Here is a 17,766-nt window from a genome sequence, read left to right as displayed (position 1 = left end):
TATTTGCAAATCTTGCATTTGTTTTATTAATGCCAATCTCTGTTGTTTTTTGTAATTAATTAAAATGGTCATTAGTGTTTGTGAACATGTTCTTATCTAATGTCTGTTTTTCTTAGACTGTCCATTTGTACAAAAAGACTTTCCAGATCATGTTCTGCATCATTTAACCAGGATTGTAATGTATCCGAGAGGGATCAAGTGTTTTTGTGAGATCCTCAAATACAAAACACTCAGTATCTTGTTGGTCCATAGTGTACAAATGATTATACAGCAGATAAGTATATAGGCATCAATAAGATAGACTATAACACTATAGATATATAAATTAAGTCATGGGATGTCACCATACAAACAGGTAATCAAGATATATAAATACAGATATATACAACTAGGTAGGTATATACATGTGTATTCCAAAATATGTATAATGATATTTATCACAAAAGATTTTAAGCCCAAATATGGTGGGACCATCTAATTTCACCAGTTTCACCAAACCCTTCTGTAAAAGACATTGAGATAAACTGTCATTAATTAAATGTTTCAAGATCTGTTCCTCAGACATTGTTGCAAAACAGATTAAATCCCTCATAAAGAAAAAGCTGTTATCTAAGGAGGCTATTCTTTATGTCATAATGTTATTGGCTACATTAAAATGCTCACACACTGCCAATATTCTTATGGAAACATTGATTGGGAGCACAAAAAATACGGAATATAAGTGTGATAACCAAACAGGATAGTCAAAGGCAAAATGGATTCAATACTATCCGTTAACAGTTGTTATCCAACACACAGAAATATAAAGGACTAGCTCCCAAAAGCACACTATTACTCATGTCACAAGGTTATTATTGCAATTGCTATAAAACGTAATGATTATGCAGCAAAATGAATTCAAACACAGTGTAATAATAAAGCATACATGTAAGTCCTTTGTTGGTAATGCCAGAAATATTCGTGGTAAAGTATGAGAAGTCACTCGGTTATCTAGGTGATTAAATGGACACAACTGGTTAATGACCAAACTCGGTAATGACCGTTTTGATGTGATATAGCAGTCCAAGCAAAACAAAAGCAGGAAAATCTTAATACTGCTCGTTATTGGCTATTGTCCCAGACTGACTCCCAGAACAGAACAGCTATTGGTGTCACACTTATAGCGATGTTATTGCCCATGTAAACAGAAATTATGCATTATATGCTGGTCGTGTTAGTATACTGAGGCAGTTCAAGCGAAAGCTAAAACAGAAAAGTCCCGATACTGGCCATTCATAGCTGTTGTCTCTTAAAGGGACATAATACTCATATGCTAAATCACTTGAAACTGATGCAGTATAACTGTAGAAAGCTGACAGGAAAATATCACCTTAGCATCTCTATGTAAAAAAGGAAGATATTTTACCTCACAATCTCCTCAGCTCAGCAGAGTAAGTTCTGTGTAAAAAGTTATACTTCACCTGCTCCCAGCTGCAGGTAAAAATAAAAAAAAAATGAAGAAATGAACAGCAGCCAATCAGCATCAGCAGTGCTGAGGTCATGAACTCTTACTGTGATCTCATGAGATTTGACTTATCTCTCATGAGATTTCATAGTAAGCTTCCTTTACCTGATTGGTGAAATAATATTAGAGTTCACAATGCTCATCCCCTAAGATGTCCCAGGACAGACACACTAAAATGCTGCTTAGAAATCCTTTACAATGGGAGGTGGCTACTGAGGAACTTTTGAGGTAAAATATCTTTCTTTTTTACATAGAGATGTTCAGGAGATATTTTCTAGTCAGCTTTTTACAGCTATGCTGCATCACTTTCAAGTTTTTAAATATTTGGGTATTATGGCCCTTTAAGTAGAAACACACCTGACTGGCTCCCTGAGTGAAATAACTGTTAGTATCATGCAGTTACCAATACTGTTACCCTCATGCGACAAGAATGCAAAGTAAGTACTAGCAGTGTTAATATAATGTAGCGGTCCAAGCTAAAGCATAAGCAGGAAGGTCTCAGTGCCAGCCGTTTTTAGTTGTTGTCCCATAAACAAAAAACATACCAAAGCAAAGCTGCAGCTAGTATCTTAATGGTGTCGGTGCTGTTACCCACTTAATTAAAGTCTGTAGAATGAAGTAGATTAATCCTCTGATGTCAAAAGTATCACGGATAGAAACCACAACTTCAAGGCAATACTCTGTATACATTGCGGATAGAAAAAGACATAGCAAAATGTTGGCTGTGTTTAAAACAAACCGGCTGCTGTATTGTAGTGGAAAATTTTGAAAGCGGAAAGTTGTCCCTCCCAATGACTGGTTAAACAAGCAATCTTCAGGCAGCGCTATATGGTCCGCACATGGAATAATAGTTTCAATATATTATTTTTTTTCCCTTTGAGCTTTCAGCTTCAGATTAAATCGAGTCAAACATCATTTTTATTATGTCATTGATTAACAAGTAATGAATAATTTAGACTTCACAAACTATTAAATATTAAGATATATATATATATATATATATATATTTGCAATGTTTCCCCCTAATACCAAATTCACATACATAATTTCAAAGTATAATACACAATATAATAAATGCCACTTACAAGCCTGATGAGCGATTGAATTGCCAGGTAGTGCTCCTGCTTGCGCCATCTCAGGTCGCTAAAATGGTGCAGACATTGTTTCCGCATTCTTTTTATCCCCGAGACGCGTTTCATTCTGCACATCATTTCATACACAATACGGTCCCTATCCTCCTGTGCCACGCCACAAACTCCTCCAATTCTTCTGGGGAACTATTTATTCATGCCGTAAACTAGGCACACCAATTCCCTTTCAGTAAAAGCAGGCAGACGCATCATCATCAAAAATATTCTCAACTCTAAAAAATTAATAACTGCGACACCACTGGAAAAAGTATAGAGCAATGTCATTGGTTATTGAGAGTAAAAAAAGTATATTAATATCTGATTGGCGGATTTTATTAATCATGTGATTATGTCTATTTCCATGACTACCATAATGTAAATAATTTTAAACATATAATATTATATGCGTCACCAATGATGCCCCTATGAAAAGGATATCCTTTAAGAATATAATAATATTTGCATCACCAATGATTCAAGTGTAAAGCAATTTGATTGTTGATTGAGTACAATACGTATATTAAATTACTGTTGGCTGATTGAATTAATCACGTGATTGATTATTTATGAATAAAAAGTGCATGAAAATGCACTATATTGGGGTTATTTTGGATTGTGGATAGTTTAGTAAGTGTAGTGAGTTTTGAGGAGTGTTTTGTGAGTTTTCAGAGTCTGCTGAGTCTGGGAAGACCAAATATGGCCGCAACATACAGTTTAATTTTAACCAGAACCAGGTTCTTGTTACCATGGTTCTAAAACATGATTTTTTATTTGGTTCAAAAGCCCAGAAGACCTCTCTCTCAAGAAAGAATGAAATATTGACAGATATAGTCGACAATTTTTCTCCTGAGGGAGCTCATGCGAAATCGGTGGAGCATTGTCAGAAAAGATTCACTGACATCAAGAGGATACTGAAGGCCAAGTTGGCCAGGGAGGAAAAGTCTGCACGTGGTACAGGTGGTGGCACTGCTTATGTTGCAGAGCTCTCGTCCTATGAGAATCTGCTTATGGAGAAGTTGGGGGCGAATATGGCGCAAGGGCTGGACGAGGTCGGACACGATACCGACGAGTTGGCAGGTATTACACTTGTATTACTTGCATTACTCATGTCGCAAATATTTATAATTTTAAATAATGTTTAGGCCTTTTTTTTTCTTACATTATTATATGAAGTAATGTTTATTTTTCTCTTTTAAACCTATATGTTTTATAGCATCTACTAGTGCTGCTGCTGCTGCCACAGCGGCATTGATGGGCATTATCCTGACCGAGTCCAGCTTCTCCTCAGCAGCGACACTGCCTGATATCATGTGCAGCACCCCTGAAGCAGGTATTGGCCAAACAACAGGTATGTCTGTTAATTTAATACTTTGTTTAATAAAAATGCTATTATCCTTATGAATACAATTGGATTTTTAACATTCAAGTTTAATTTAATATACCTTTTTCATTTTAGTGGCAGTACAAAGCGCTTTGGGAGCACCTCCAACCTCTTCCATATCCTCCACAGGTAACAAAATCAAGAAAACACCTGAATGTTCTAAATGTGCTCACTTAAAGGGAAAGCCAATGCCATAATGTTTAAATAGTCTTACTCAAGAAAATCACAGTATTAAACAACACTGTTAAATTACATTGATCTGTGATATAATCTGTGATTGGCTAGTAGTTTAACCTCTGCAAACATCCCCCTTATCGCAGATATATTTCGCTATTTAAATATATCCCTTTAATCTTTCCTTTGTAATTACATGAGATTATAATATTTTATTTTACCTTTTCTTTAGATACCGAACGTGCACATCGCATATTACAGGAGCTCACCATTGCTCTTAGGGAGATAAGAGCAAGTCTGGATGAGGATGAGGAAGAGTTCTTGGAAGAGATCCTGTCTCAGGAATCCCAGGAGCAGGAAATCTCAAAGGGAACATCAGCTCCAGATGATCTTGTCCCTGCTGCCCCTGATGCTCTTGTCCCTGCTGCTCCTGCCCCAGCAGCTCCTTACCCTACTGCTCCTGCTCCTGAACATCAGATCTATCCAGAAGATGCAGCAATGTATGAGATGGTGGATCTGGGGAGGCAGTACAGGGCTGATCATCAGGAGTTGCATGGGGCATTAAGATTATATGTTGAGCAACAGAGGCAGATAATAGAGAGGGGCATTCAATTAGATAGAGACAGATTAGCGTTAGATAGGGAGAGAATGTTAATAGATAGGGACAGATTAGCTTTAGATAGGAAGAGATCGTTAATAGATAGGGAGAGGTTAGAATACGATAGGGAGAGGTTATCCATAGACAGGGCCAGGGTAGCTATAGAGCAGAGGGAGTGGAGCATAGGGAGAGGGTAGACAAGCACAATATAAATTTTAATAGAAATCTATTTCTATTGATCCAAGGGACCTTGAGTGTGTTGAGGTCTGCAAAGGAGAGATCACCTCCGCAATCTCCCCCTGCTTCTAAGAGGTCAAAAGAATAGACCTTTATATTTTCTTTATTTTGTTTTGGATATATATATATATATATATATATGTATGTGTAATCTATATTTATTTCTTTATTTTGTCTTCAGTTATAAAACAGTAGTGCATTGCTGCTCCTTCAACAAATGATACCAAGAGAATTAAGCTAATTTGATAGTAGAAGTAAACTGGAAAGTTTATAAATATTTAATGTTCTACCTAAATCCTGAAAGAAAATCTTTGTATTTCATGTCCTGTTAATAGACTTTTAATCTCAGATTACCTTGTATTTAAGCATCTCCTGACAGCCCTCTGATCACATGACATTTTATTTATTATCTATTGACTTGCAAATTATCCAATTAGTGCAGTGTGTGCCACAAGCAATGTGCGTGATCACAATGTTATTTATAAGGCTCACATGAACTAGCACTCCCCTGTTGTGAAGAGCAAATAAAATAGCATGTGATAAGAGGCACCCTTCAAGTACTTAGATATTATCATATGATTTTACCTAGGTTTATCTTTCAAATAAGAATACAAAGATAACAAAGCACATTTGAAGAAAAAGCTAAATAGGAATGCTTCTAAAAATTACATGCCCTATCTGATTCATGAAGATTTAATTTTGACTATACTGTCCCTTTAACATTCCCAAACATGAGAGATTAAAAGCATGTTATATATATTTATATATAATATAAACTATTTTGCTGATTTATGTCTGCACAAATATATTGAATAGCAAAGAAACACTTAAAGGGACATTAAACACATTTTTATTTCATGATTCAGATGGAGAATACCATTTTAAACAACTTTCTAATTTACTTCTATTATCTAATTTGCTTCATTATCTTGATATTCTTTCCTGAAAAGCATATCTAGACAGGCTCAGTAGCTTCTGATTGGTGGCTGCACATAGATGCCTCATGTGATTTGCTCACCCATGTGTATTGCCATTTCTTTAACAAAAGATATCTAAAGAATGAAGCAAATTAGATAATAGAAGTAAATAGGAATGTTGTTTCAAATTGTATTCTCTACCTGAATCATGAAAGACATGTTTTGGGTTTAATGTCCCTTTAAGAATGAAAAACAGAGTAAAGTGTGCAATAAAAAAGCTTTATTTGAAGATAGTTTTTTCAAGATATATTTTGACAAACTTTGAAAGTCAATAATTGCAAGATATCCAAAATAAACCTCTTTTGGTAAAAAGCAATACAGTAAAATAACTTTACAAAAATAAACATACTGGTGTGTAACACAGTCAATAATTACAACATCATTACAAAAATACACCAAATGTGCACTCAATAACACATCTTGTGGAGATGTGAGCCTCATTGTTGCGCACTTGTTTTTTCTGTATTTGGGTTATTGACGGGTGTGAATAGCCACGGAAGACATGAATATCCAGAATCTCCTGCATAAAAGCAATAGACAATTGATATTAGTAATATGAATGAATTAATCCAATAATATACATATTTGAAAATGTATAAGATATATTTACCTATTAGAATCCCCTCTGGCATTTGTCCCTCCTGGAACAGTTCATATATAGCCGAATTCCGGAGGATGAAGGAATTGTGGGTAGAAGTAGGGAATCCAGAGTTGTTGCTCATGATTCTCAACCTGGCATCACAGATGACCTGGATATTCAGCAAGTGTTTTTTTCTTCCTGTGCCGGTATGACTTTAAGAACCACTTTCAGATGACGTGAGAAGGTTGTCTGGCTCATACCAACGGCTAGGCTTGTAACAGCTTGCAAGGATCCAAATGCCAAGAAATATATGACCGATAGTAACTTCCCCATCCCAGGGATTGCCCTAGTCCTTGCAGTGAGTGGTTCAAGAGAGTCCTTGATTTCCATATAGAGTCTCTCAATAGAAACTCTATTGAGCCGGAATCGACGGATCACCTCTCTATCACTGAGGGCATGGAGGCCAATTCGAGGCAGGAAAACTCTCTGAACTCTTACGCGTCTTCGTTGAGGCTCTGTGGCTTGTATCATCAATCGCTGTGTTCGGCATTGGTACAGGATTGAAAAATTAATCATATTCCCCATCTTCATTGTTCAGAACTATCTCTCAATACAAACAGTATGGAACTGAACTATTCTCTGTTGTTAGCAACACCCTTTTATAATGCCAAGTTTACCAGCTGTACATTCAGGTGGAAGCACCATATTGATTGCTGCAATTACAGTAATTACTGCTGCAACACACATTGCTATTTAAGCGCCTTTGTTGACACTCCGTGGCTTGAATCATCAATCGCTGTGCTCGGCGTCGGTACAGGATTGAAAAATTAACCATATTCACCATCTCCATTGTTCAGAACTATCTCTCAATACAAACAGTATGGATCTGAACTATTCTCTGTTGTTAGCAACACCCTTTTATAATGCCAAGTTCCCCAGCTGTAAATGTAGGTGGAAGCGCCATATTGATTGCTGCAATTACAGTAATCACTGCTGCGACACAGATTACTATTTAAGTGTAGACCGGTTTATGACTAGGGTTTTTTCTAAGGAGTTTAATTCCTGCATCCTGTAAGGAGCAGAAAGATGTGTGTTTAAAGGTTGGTGATTGATTCTGGTCATTGATATGCCTGTTCATGTGATTTGTACTTTTAATGAAATGCTAACATCCATATGACTTACAATAGAAATGTAATATATATTGGACAATTCTTTTATTAGAGTGGAAGAAACCCATCATTTGCAACCACCTCCAAGTTGATAAGTTCACCAGCTGGTGTTTAAAGGTCATCGATGTGTCTGTTCATGTGATTTTTACTTTTAATGATATGATAGAATAACAATTTTATATCTGTTCATGTGATTTGTACTTTTAATGAAATTATAGAATAACAATTGTATATCTGTTCATGTGATTGGTACTTTTAATGAAATGATAGAATAACAATTTTAACGCCATATTAATTTCTGCAATCACACCAATTACTTCTGCGCCACACATTACTATTTAAGTATAGACCAGTTCATTCCCAAATATGATTTCGAAAGAGTATAGTATTTTAATAAAATTTCTAGTTGTCTTTTTTTTATTTTTTATATTTTGTTGACATTTGAACTAGATTTTATTTTTTTATTTTTATTTTTTTAAATTTTTATTTAAGGTTTGATGAAAGGCATACATACAATACTAAATAGCGTAGCATGTTAACAGTAATGGAATACAGCAGCATGTGACATAACATTATAATTGACAATATGTATTCCTAGATAAGAGAGGAAAAGAAAAGAACATATTATGCAGTTAGTATGCCAAGTACTCTAATCACCTCCATAATGATCAGGAAGGCCACTCTTGGACCTTCACACTAAATATAACAAAATAGTGGAGGTTGATTACAACTAAGGAGATCACTTTTGGATCTCGAGTTAGAAACACACCGTGCCTTTTATTTTTACTATTGTAACTGTCAACTGTTACACTCAAAGATATAGATAACTTTAAGACCAATTAGCTAGAACTTAAAACATAGCTGAGCGTATAATCACTAAACGTAGGAAATCAGAGTGGGAGCACTGCTAGACCAGATGGGGCTATGCATAAAATGCAACACATAGTACATAATGACTTTGTAACCTCTCCAACCCTCAGCACAATCTACTATCCTGGTTTGTGTGATAAATATCATCTCAGTCATATAATACATGCTTAAAATACTATATATGCATTTGCGTCAAACAATCACTACGTACAGTAAATAAGTAAAACAGCTTCAGTTCCTGACATGCCTTACCTATCTTAGACAATACAATTATGGCTGCAATACTGTCACATAGCATATGCTAATTTATAACAATATGAGGGTAAAGATATTCAATCTGATATAAGGGGAGGAGATTACTATTCAACTTGTTAGCAACTATAAAACCATATTTAACCGCTCTGTGTAATTAATGCAGTCTCTATTATAGGAGATGTAATAAACAGCGTCCACACAGTAAATAAAAATGTATAATATATTTTTATCAAATTGTCCAGAAAGAAGAAAATTACAAAGTTCTCTCACATCCAGCCATGCTGTCACCAAACACGTAGCACAGCGGCTCTAACCCATGCCTGTCCTCCACAACTTTGCCACAAGCTTGGGGTATAGTCTACCATCGGGTGTCTTGAAAATCGTGTGCCAGATTGCCATTGTTAGAGTAGCATTACTGTAGACAATCTTCCTAAGTCTTTGGCATCGAGTGACATAAAGAGCAAGCTTTGAGTAGTGGGGTAGAAATCCCAGCACTGAGAAAGTTAAAGGTATGTCTTTTGGCCGTTTAGGACGGAGATTCACAGAAGCCTTAAAAACAGATGTAAGCAGTGCATGTATTACCAACTCCGCCGGCGGATCTGCGGGCCAGCTCCCTGCTTCATCCCCTGAGCAGACATTCTGGGTACTTACAATCTCTGCAGCTCGATGCAAATTAACATCAACTTGACAAGCGTCATGAGGGTAAAGTAAATCCGGACGGCTCCAGTCTAATGTATGCATAGATTGTTGGCGCATCAAGGTTTTCATCTGCGTCTCATTCTGTAATGTCCCGGGCTCAATACCCTGACACGCTCCACCATTGGTAGGGCTATGGTATAAGGCTGAGGGTCGTTTATTCCTCTCGCTGCCCTGTCTGAACTGTTTACCTCTGCTACTGTTGCTCTCTGGTGCAAAATATCCAGATCAGATCTCGGGTGTCTAGTTGTAATTAGGTCGACTTCGCCTGCAGTAGGAGTCTCACATATACAGCGTTGTATAGTAGCGATCATCTCCTCCTCTAGTCGAGACAAAGCTGCACATTTAAGTTCCTTGATTGTACAGGATTGTGTATCCATGATGAGTATTAGTTATAATGAGTGGTTTTCTTCTCAAAGTGTTGCTCTTTTAGCAGAACAAGAAGTTAGATCGTGCTCCAGCACAACCGGCTGGTATATATCTGGTTTTATCAGATCAATGGAGGGGTGGGTGAGGTTCCAAGCCGTCCCTAGGCCTCTGCTGCGTACCTCACCAATTCTGGGCTACTGGGCTGAAAGGAACAGTAAAGAATGCTTAAATCTTTTCCACGAGGATTAGATATCCTCACCTAAATGAAATTCAACTTAGTGGGAGAAATTTAGGAGTGATAAACAGCAGTTTTAACATCTCCTCTGTAGAGCCCTAGTTAAAAGCAGCCATCTCAGTCGGTAGTCGGACACGCCCCCCCTTCTAGTTGTCTTTTATTATCTAATATGCTTGTCTAGGAATCAGGGTGTGTACACATAAGATCAGAGGGAAATTAATCGTTTTTATTATACTTCATTATTCAGATGGTTCATTAATATACTCCTTCGGTGTCCAAAATGTATCGCAAACAGTTCTGTGTTTTCATACTCCCTTTGATCTCTATGGCATTCGCTGCCTCATAGTTGGATAGGTACGCTGCGTCGAAATAGAGGCGAGCGTAAATGTTGAATGTTTGATAAATTGGTGAGAGCGTCAAAAAGAGTAGAATGTCAAGGAGCATCATCCGTAATACGCTCAAATAGAGTTGAATGTGAAGGCGGATGATCAGTATTATGCTCGAATAACGCAAACAACGACTTGCATCGGATTGATCTCGCGGAAGCATATATTATGTCGAACATTTCAACATTGACGTTGTATTAACTAGAGTGGATCAACTTTGCATCTAATTTGACACGGACTTCAGGCGCATTCACAGTTGACGCATTGATACATTGTCCCCACAATATCTAATTGCTGCTCCTTCATGACAGTTTTGCAGGCCAAGATTCAGACGCTAATTTTGTATAAGCAAAATCATGTTTGAAATTCATTGCGCATCGCTTCAGTGATATTTTCCACAGTTTTGTAAGTGGGATTTCCTGCTATTTACATCTATAGTTATGTGAAATGCTGAAACATGATCCCTTGCGCATCAATATAAACCGCTAGCAATTTGCAGAAAAACTAAAATTACAGCAGCAACTCAGAAACCCACTTGCAGAATGGTTTTGCAGCAACTCTTATGAAACCCACTTGCAGAATGTTTTGTGTAACTGTAATTTCTGTAATATTTGTAATAAATATTTGCATGTCTGTTTTCTTATGGCCATTGTGGAGCGTACTAGAGGTATAGGGGCTGATTTATTAAATGTCGGACATGATCCGGTGTAGCGGATCATGTCCGCCCGACATCACTAAATGCCGACTGCATACGCTTTTGGCATTTAACATTGCACAAGCATTTCTAGTGAAATGCTTGTGCAATGCCTCCCCTTACAAATTTGTGGCCAATCAGACGCTAGCAGGGGGAGTCAATCATCCTGATTGTATCTGATCAGGATGATTGCTGTCTGTCGCCTCAGAGGTGGCAGACAAGTTAAGGAGCAGTGATCTGGAAACTACGGGAGTAGATTGCAGCATCCACTGCTTGTTAAATCTACCCCATGGTCTGGATTTTTAACCCTTTCTTTTGTGAAATTCAAACTTTATTCAAACTCTGTTGTTCCTTTGAATTATCTTGTCTCGCTATCTCAGGTGTCTTATTTCAAAGCTAACAAGGTTGATTCATTTTTTATTTTTTTACTTCTCTTTCAAATGTTTTTACGTTTATTGTTTTTTATTTTTTTTTTATCTGCTAATATGGAGGTTTTGTATATATATATATATATGTTTGTTGTCTTGCTTCTAACGTGGTTGTTCTGTTGCTATTGGAAGTTAACCTTAGACATACATAACTTATCACAACAAATTTTACCACCACTGATTAAGACTACTTGTTGAATGCCTTTTGATACGAATTGGTTGTAACAAGACCAATTTCAGTGTGTACGTGATGCCTATGAATGTTGTTGTAAAAAGTAAAAGGCAAATTAAACATATTGTAAAACATTATGTTGTAATTTAGTAATCTATGTGGTTTATGACTGTGGATAATTTAGTTCTTCAATGGGACTCTGAAACTCCTAAAACAAGCTGAGTGATTTGTAAACTGATATACATTGTGTGCCCCATTTTTGTTTCTTCAACTGTTGCCTTTTAAGGAATTCAAGGGGTTACTTAAAGGCACAGTAAACACCTTGTAATTACAATATTTTTCTGCATTCTTACAATTAAATTATATTAGGTGAGTGTAAAAGTTCAATATGTTTAAACATTGTTTTCTGCAAATGTTTTTCAATAAAAAATTCCAACCACCATTTGCCTTTTTTAGAAAAGCAAATCCTGGCTTGTTACTGAAGTAGGAAAGGTTAGCCACGGTCATTCTGCTAGCAAACTCTCCGTTTGTTAGGGTGTACAAGGTTACCCAAAGTAATATTAGTAGATCACAACTGCAGATTCAGGTAGTTATCCGTTACCCAGTAGTAACAACCTATGAGGTGCTCTTGTAATCCTTGTTACAGGAGACAGGCAAGGAAGCCTATAGTATAAAGTTCGTTATGAATAGTGTCCTTGTATAATTAAGGCTGTAGGTGTGATGTAGTTCAGTATAGGAACTGTATTGTAGTAGACACTGTCCTTAGTAGTAATAATTGCCCATTAACAAGGATAGGGAATTGAGTATAACAGCTATAGCGTGTAGTTGTGCTGAGTCAGGAGATATTAACGTTGTAGCCTATGAGCTCACTGTGAATAAGCGTGAGTTGATTAATCCGGAGCCAGTGTGTGATTGCCTTGAGAGGGGAGAGATGGTGCCGCTGCAGCGTCTGTAGACACAGACAGAGGGTGTGGTGCGAAGCGCCAATCAGCGAGTTGGAATACCTGACAGGCAGCGTGTGAACGCTGGAAAAACTTCGGCTGTGTTTGTAGCAAATGCGGACAACCGCGGAAGCTCCGGAGTACTGAGAGGAGAGGCTGCACAAAGTAAGTCCTGACACTGTTTGCAACAATGAAAGCCTGGCTGTAATAGATACCAGTTGGAACCGGAGGATATTTGTTAGCCTAGAGTGGCTCAGCAGGTATATGCGGAACAAGGTGATTTCTGTAATAGCTCCTGCAGTAAGATGAGCTTTCAGTTTTGGTAACTAATAGTTCAGTTAGATTGTAGCCTGGAGGTTTAGTTTGGTGTCTTCTCTAGTTGAGAACTCAGTATACTAAACATTAATCGGCAGGTGGAAGGGGGAGGAGCAGACTTAAGTAACCTATCCTTAAAGGCATAGCTGCCAACTCTGACAGATCCCCCCATCAAAACTGCTGCCCAGCAGCAGAAGGAGCCGGCTTATGCGGATGAAGTCTGTGGAATCGAGCAATCAAACGAGAAGCGTTGATGTTAGAGGAAGGCTCCCAAGAATCCTCATCCGTGGAAAATCCCTTCCAGCGGATCAAGTACTGTAGTTCACCATGGTAACGTCTAGAGTCAAGGACAGAAGATACTTCATAAACCGTGTCATCCACTACAATAGATGGAGTCATGGAAGCAGTCGTCTGTAGTCTAGTCGGGACGTAAGGTTTCAACAAGGAAACATGGAAAGTTGGATGAACAGGGATTTCTGGGGGCAATTTCAGCGTCACAGCATTGGGATTCACGACCTTGGTCACTTCATAGGGTCCGATGAATAGCTGAGAGAATTTCCTACTGGGGGTCTTAAGTTTTAAGTGTCGGGTAGAGAGCCAAACAAGGTCACCAATCTGGTACTCAGGGGGCTTCCGTTTCTTTTGATTGTAATAACGTTGTTGTGTTTCTTGAGCATTTTTAATGTTGTCTTTTAGGAAGGAGAAGACTTCTAACATAGAATTGGCTGTGTCGTCTATCACAGGTGATGTGGTATTGAGGCTAGGGAATAAGTGGAAGGTAGGATGGTATCCATAGTTTGCAAAGAATGGGGTTCTTCTGGTCGAACTGTTTAACGTGTTGTTGTAGGAATATTCAGCCATCGGCAAATTAGAGACCCATTCATCTTGCTGATGTGCACAATAGCATCTGATGTATTGTTCAATCCACTGGTTTACCCGTTCTGTTTGCCCATTGGTTTGGGGATGGTAAGCAGTGCTATAGCGATGTTCTATCTTGAGCACGGAGCATAGCTGTTTCCAGAACCTGGAGGTAAATTGGGTACCTCTATCAGAAATAATTATGGAAGGTAACCCATGGAGACGAACTACGTGGGTTAAGAACAGTGGTGCTGTTTCAGATGCTGTGGGTAGCTTTTTGTACGGAATAAAATGAGCCATTTTCGTAAAAATATCCACTACTACCATTATGGTGGTGGAATGGTTGGAAGGAGGGAGATCGACTATAAAGTCCATACCAATGGTATGCCAAGGACGGTCTGGTATAGGAAGAGATAACAAAGACCCATAAGGTTTAGCTCTGTCAGATTTTGAAACGGCACAAATCTGACAGGTTTTGATGAAATGGTGGACAGTTTGGTGTAAGTTTGGCCACCAATAATTTCTCTTGATGAGTTCGATGGTTCTCTCAACACCTGGATGTCCTGCAAGTGGTGATTCATGATGTTGACGAAGTATGTCATTCCTGTAAGTGGGTGGAATATATATTTTACCACGTACATGACCAATACCATTTGAATCCACTTCCTGAAGATCTTTTGGGTAGGTGGTATCGTTATGTTGGCAAGAGCGTAGGGAGTGATAGGAATCCTTCAGAACACCTAAGAACCGGTCAGGAGGAAGGATGGGTTGGTCTGGTATGACTTGATCTGGAGGTCGGAGATGTCTGGAGAGAGAATCTGCCTTACCGTTCTTTTTGCCAGGACGATAGGTGATATGAAACTGAAATCTGGTAAAGAACAGACTCCAACGTAGCTGGCGGGCGGATAGAGTCTTGCTTGATTGGAGGTATTCCAAATTCCGATGATCCGTGTAAATCAGAATAGGGTAGGAAGTCCCTTCCAGTAGATGCCTCCAATGAGGCCTTGATAACTAGTAGTTCCTTTTCGCCCACGGGATAGTTCCGTTCAGGAGGAGTCATGAGTCGAGAATAGTAGGCAACTGGATGTATAGGATCATTTGGGGATTTCCGTTGTGACAGTATAGCCCCCAAGGCATAGTCGGAAGCATCTACCTCTAGGATGAATTGGAGTTTGGTATCTGGGAACTGAAGTATGGGAGCGGTTGTGAAGGATCTCTTGAGGAGATCAAAAGCTTGTTGAGCCTGCGGATTCCATCTGAAAGGTGTCAGAGAACCAGTAAGACTGGTTAAGGGTTTGACTATGTTGGAAAAACCTTTAATAAATTTCCTGTAGAAATTTGCAAAGCCAAGAAAACGTTGTACATCTTTTTTGTTGGTAGGAATAGGCCACTTTTGAATGGCTTCTATTTTTCCATCTTCCATACGTATCCCTGAGGAGGATATATTGTAACCAAGGAATGTAATTTCATGAGTGTGGAAAGAACATTTTTCAGGCTTAGCGTACAGCTGATGGGTTTTTAGTCGATCCAAAACCCAGCACACATGCTTCTGGTGGTCCTGTATATTGTCTGAATAGATCAAGATATCATCCAAGTAGATAACGAGGCACACGTCCAATAGATCTCTGAAGATATCATTAATGAAATATTGGAACGTGGCAGGGGCATTGCAGAGCCCGAATGGCATTACCAAATATTCATAGAGCCCATAACGAGTCCTGAAGGCAGTGAGCCACTCATCGCCTTCCCTGATTCTGACCAGGTTGTAGGCACCCCTGAGATCGAGCTTTGTGTAGATGGTTGCCTTGCTTAGTCTTTCCACTAACTCCGGAATAAGAGGGAGAGGGTATCTGTTCTTCCTTGTCCTCTTATTCAGCTCCCTGTAATCTATGATGGGTCGTAAGGACTTGTCCTTATTTCTTACGAAGAACATCCCTGCTCCTGCAGGGGAAGTGGAAGGTCTGATAAAACCTTTTTTAAGGTTTTCGTCCAGGTAATCCTTGAGGTGCTCTAATTCGGGTTGTGAAAGTGGATAAATATGTCCATAGGGTATGGTAGAACCAGGTAGAAGCTCTATCGGGCAGTCATATATCCGATGTGGCGGTAGGTGTTCTGCTTGTTTCTTACTGAATACATCTAGATAATCATGATATTCCGATGGTATAGTATCTTGAGAAAGGAGTACCTGTTGTTGATGAGGATAAGAAGATTCCATACAGTATGGGGAATCCAATTCAACTTTAAGAGTGTGCCACGAGATATTAGGTTGATGTTTCTGGAGCCATGAGAGACCTAATACGACTGAGAAAAGAGGAGATGGAAGTATATCGAACGTGATGTATTCAGTATGGCCCTTACCTAATGTTACCTTGAGTGGTATAGTGTGATGTGTTACTGGACCAGAGTTGACTAAAGTACCATCAATAACACGGATAGAGACTGGATTTGCTTTTACAACTAGTGGTATTTTATTTCTTTTTGCAAGTGATAAATCAAGGAAATTGGAGTAAGATCCCGAATCTATGATAGCTTCAGTTTGTAGAGCTCGCTGATCCCACTGTAAAAAGAGAGATATGGTACAGTAAGCTGCATTCACAATCTTATTAGTTAAGCAATGGTTAATATTTCTTAGCTTACTTCTCTTTTGGCGTTGTAGTAGTGGGCATTCCTTCACTTTGTGTGCTGGGGATGCGCAGTACATGCATAAATCCTTCTGCTGTCTGCGGTGTCTTTCCTCTAAGGTTAATGGTCCCTTAGTGAAACCAATTTCCATGGGGGTGGCAGTCTCCTTGGAAGGTGGAGATGTAGTGTAATACTTTTGAGCACCCTCTGAATGTTGGCACTCGGATTTCCTCTCTCGGAGTCTCCTGTCTATCTGGATTGTAAGGGCCATCAAGCTCTCTAGTGTTGCTGGTATCTCAATACGGGCAAGTTCGTCTTTGAGAGCATCAGATAGGCCTAGGCGGTATTGATTGCGTAGGGCTACCTGACTCCACTCTGAATCTTTGGTGTAGAGTTTGAACTCTGAGAGGTATTCTTCCACAGGGCGTCTGCCCTGTCTGAGGGAGCGCATCTTTGCTTCAGCCGTAAGTTGTTTTTGTGTATCTTCATACAAGGCACTCATCTCAGTGAAGAAATCTGTAAGTGACCCCAGTATTGGGTCATCGTTCTCTAGGAAGGTGTCTGCCCAAATTCTAGGCTCTCCAGTAAGGAAGGATATGACAGTCATGACCTTGAGCCTCTCAGTATGGTATGTTCTAGGTTTCATTTGAAACAGTAGGTAGCAGGCATTTCTGAATTGCCTGAAAAGTTTCCTGTCTCCAGTGAATCTCTCAGGTAAGCAGACATGAGGTTCCGGTGTGCTGTCCCTTACAGCTGCTCTGAGGCTGTCATTTTGAACTTGTAATTCTCTCAAACCTTGTGTCAGTTGTTCAACCGTTTGGGTGAGGTTATAAACTACAGTGGGCAAATCCGCTGGATCCATGTATAGAGGCCGATTAATATGTTAGGGTGTACAAGGTTACCCAAAGTAATATTAGTAGATCACAACTGCAGATTCAGGTAGTTATCCGTTACCCAGTAGTAACAACCTATGAGGTGCTCTTGTAATCCTTGTTACAGGAGACAGGCAAGGAAGCCTATAGTATAAAGTTTGTTATGAATAGTGTCCTTGTATAATTAAGGCTGTAGGTGTGATGTAGTTCAGTATAGGAACTGTATTGTAGTAGACACTGTCCTTAGTAGTAATAATTGCCCATTAACAAGGATAGGGAATTGAGTATAACAGCTATAGCGTG

This window comes from Bombina bombina, chromosome 1 (assembly GCF_027579735.1).
Source record: "Bombina bombina isolate aBomBom1 chromosome 1, aBomBom1.pri, whole genome shotgun sequence".
In the NCBI taxonomy this organism is placed as follows: Eukaryota; Metazoa; Chordata; class Amphibia; order Anura; family Bombinatoridae; genus Bombina; species Bombina bombina.
This window is presented reverse-complemented; position numbering follows the sequence as displayed.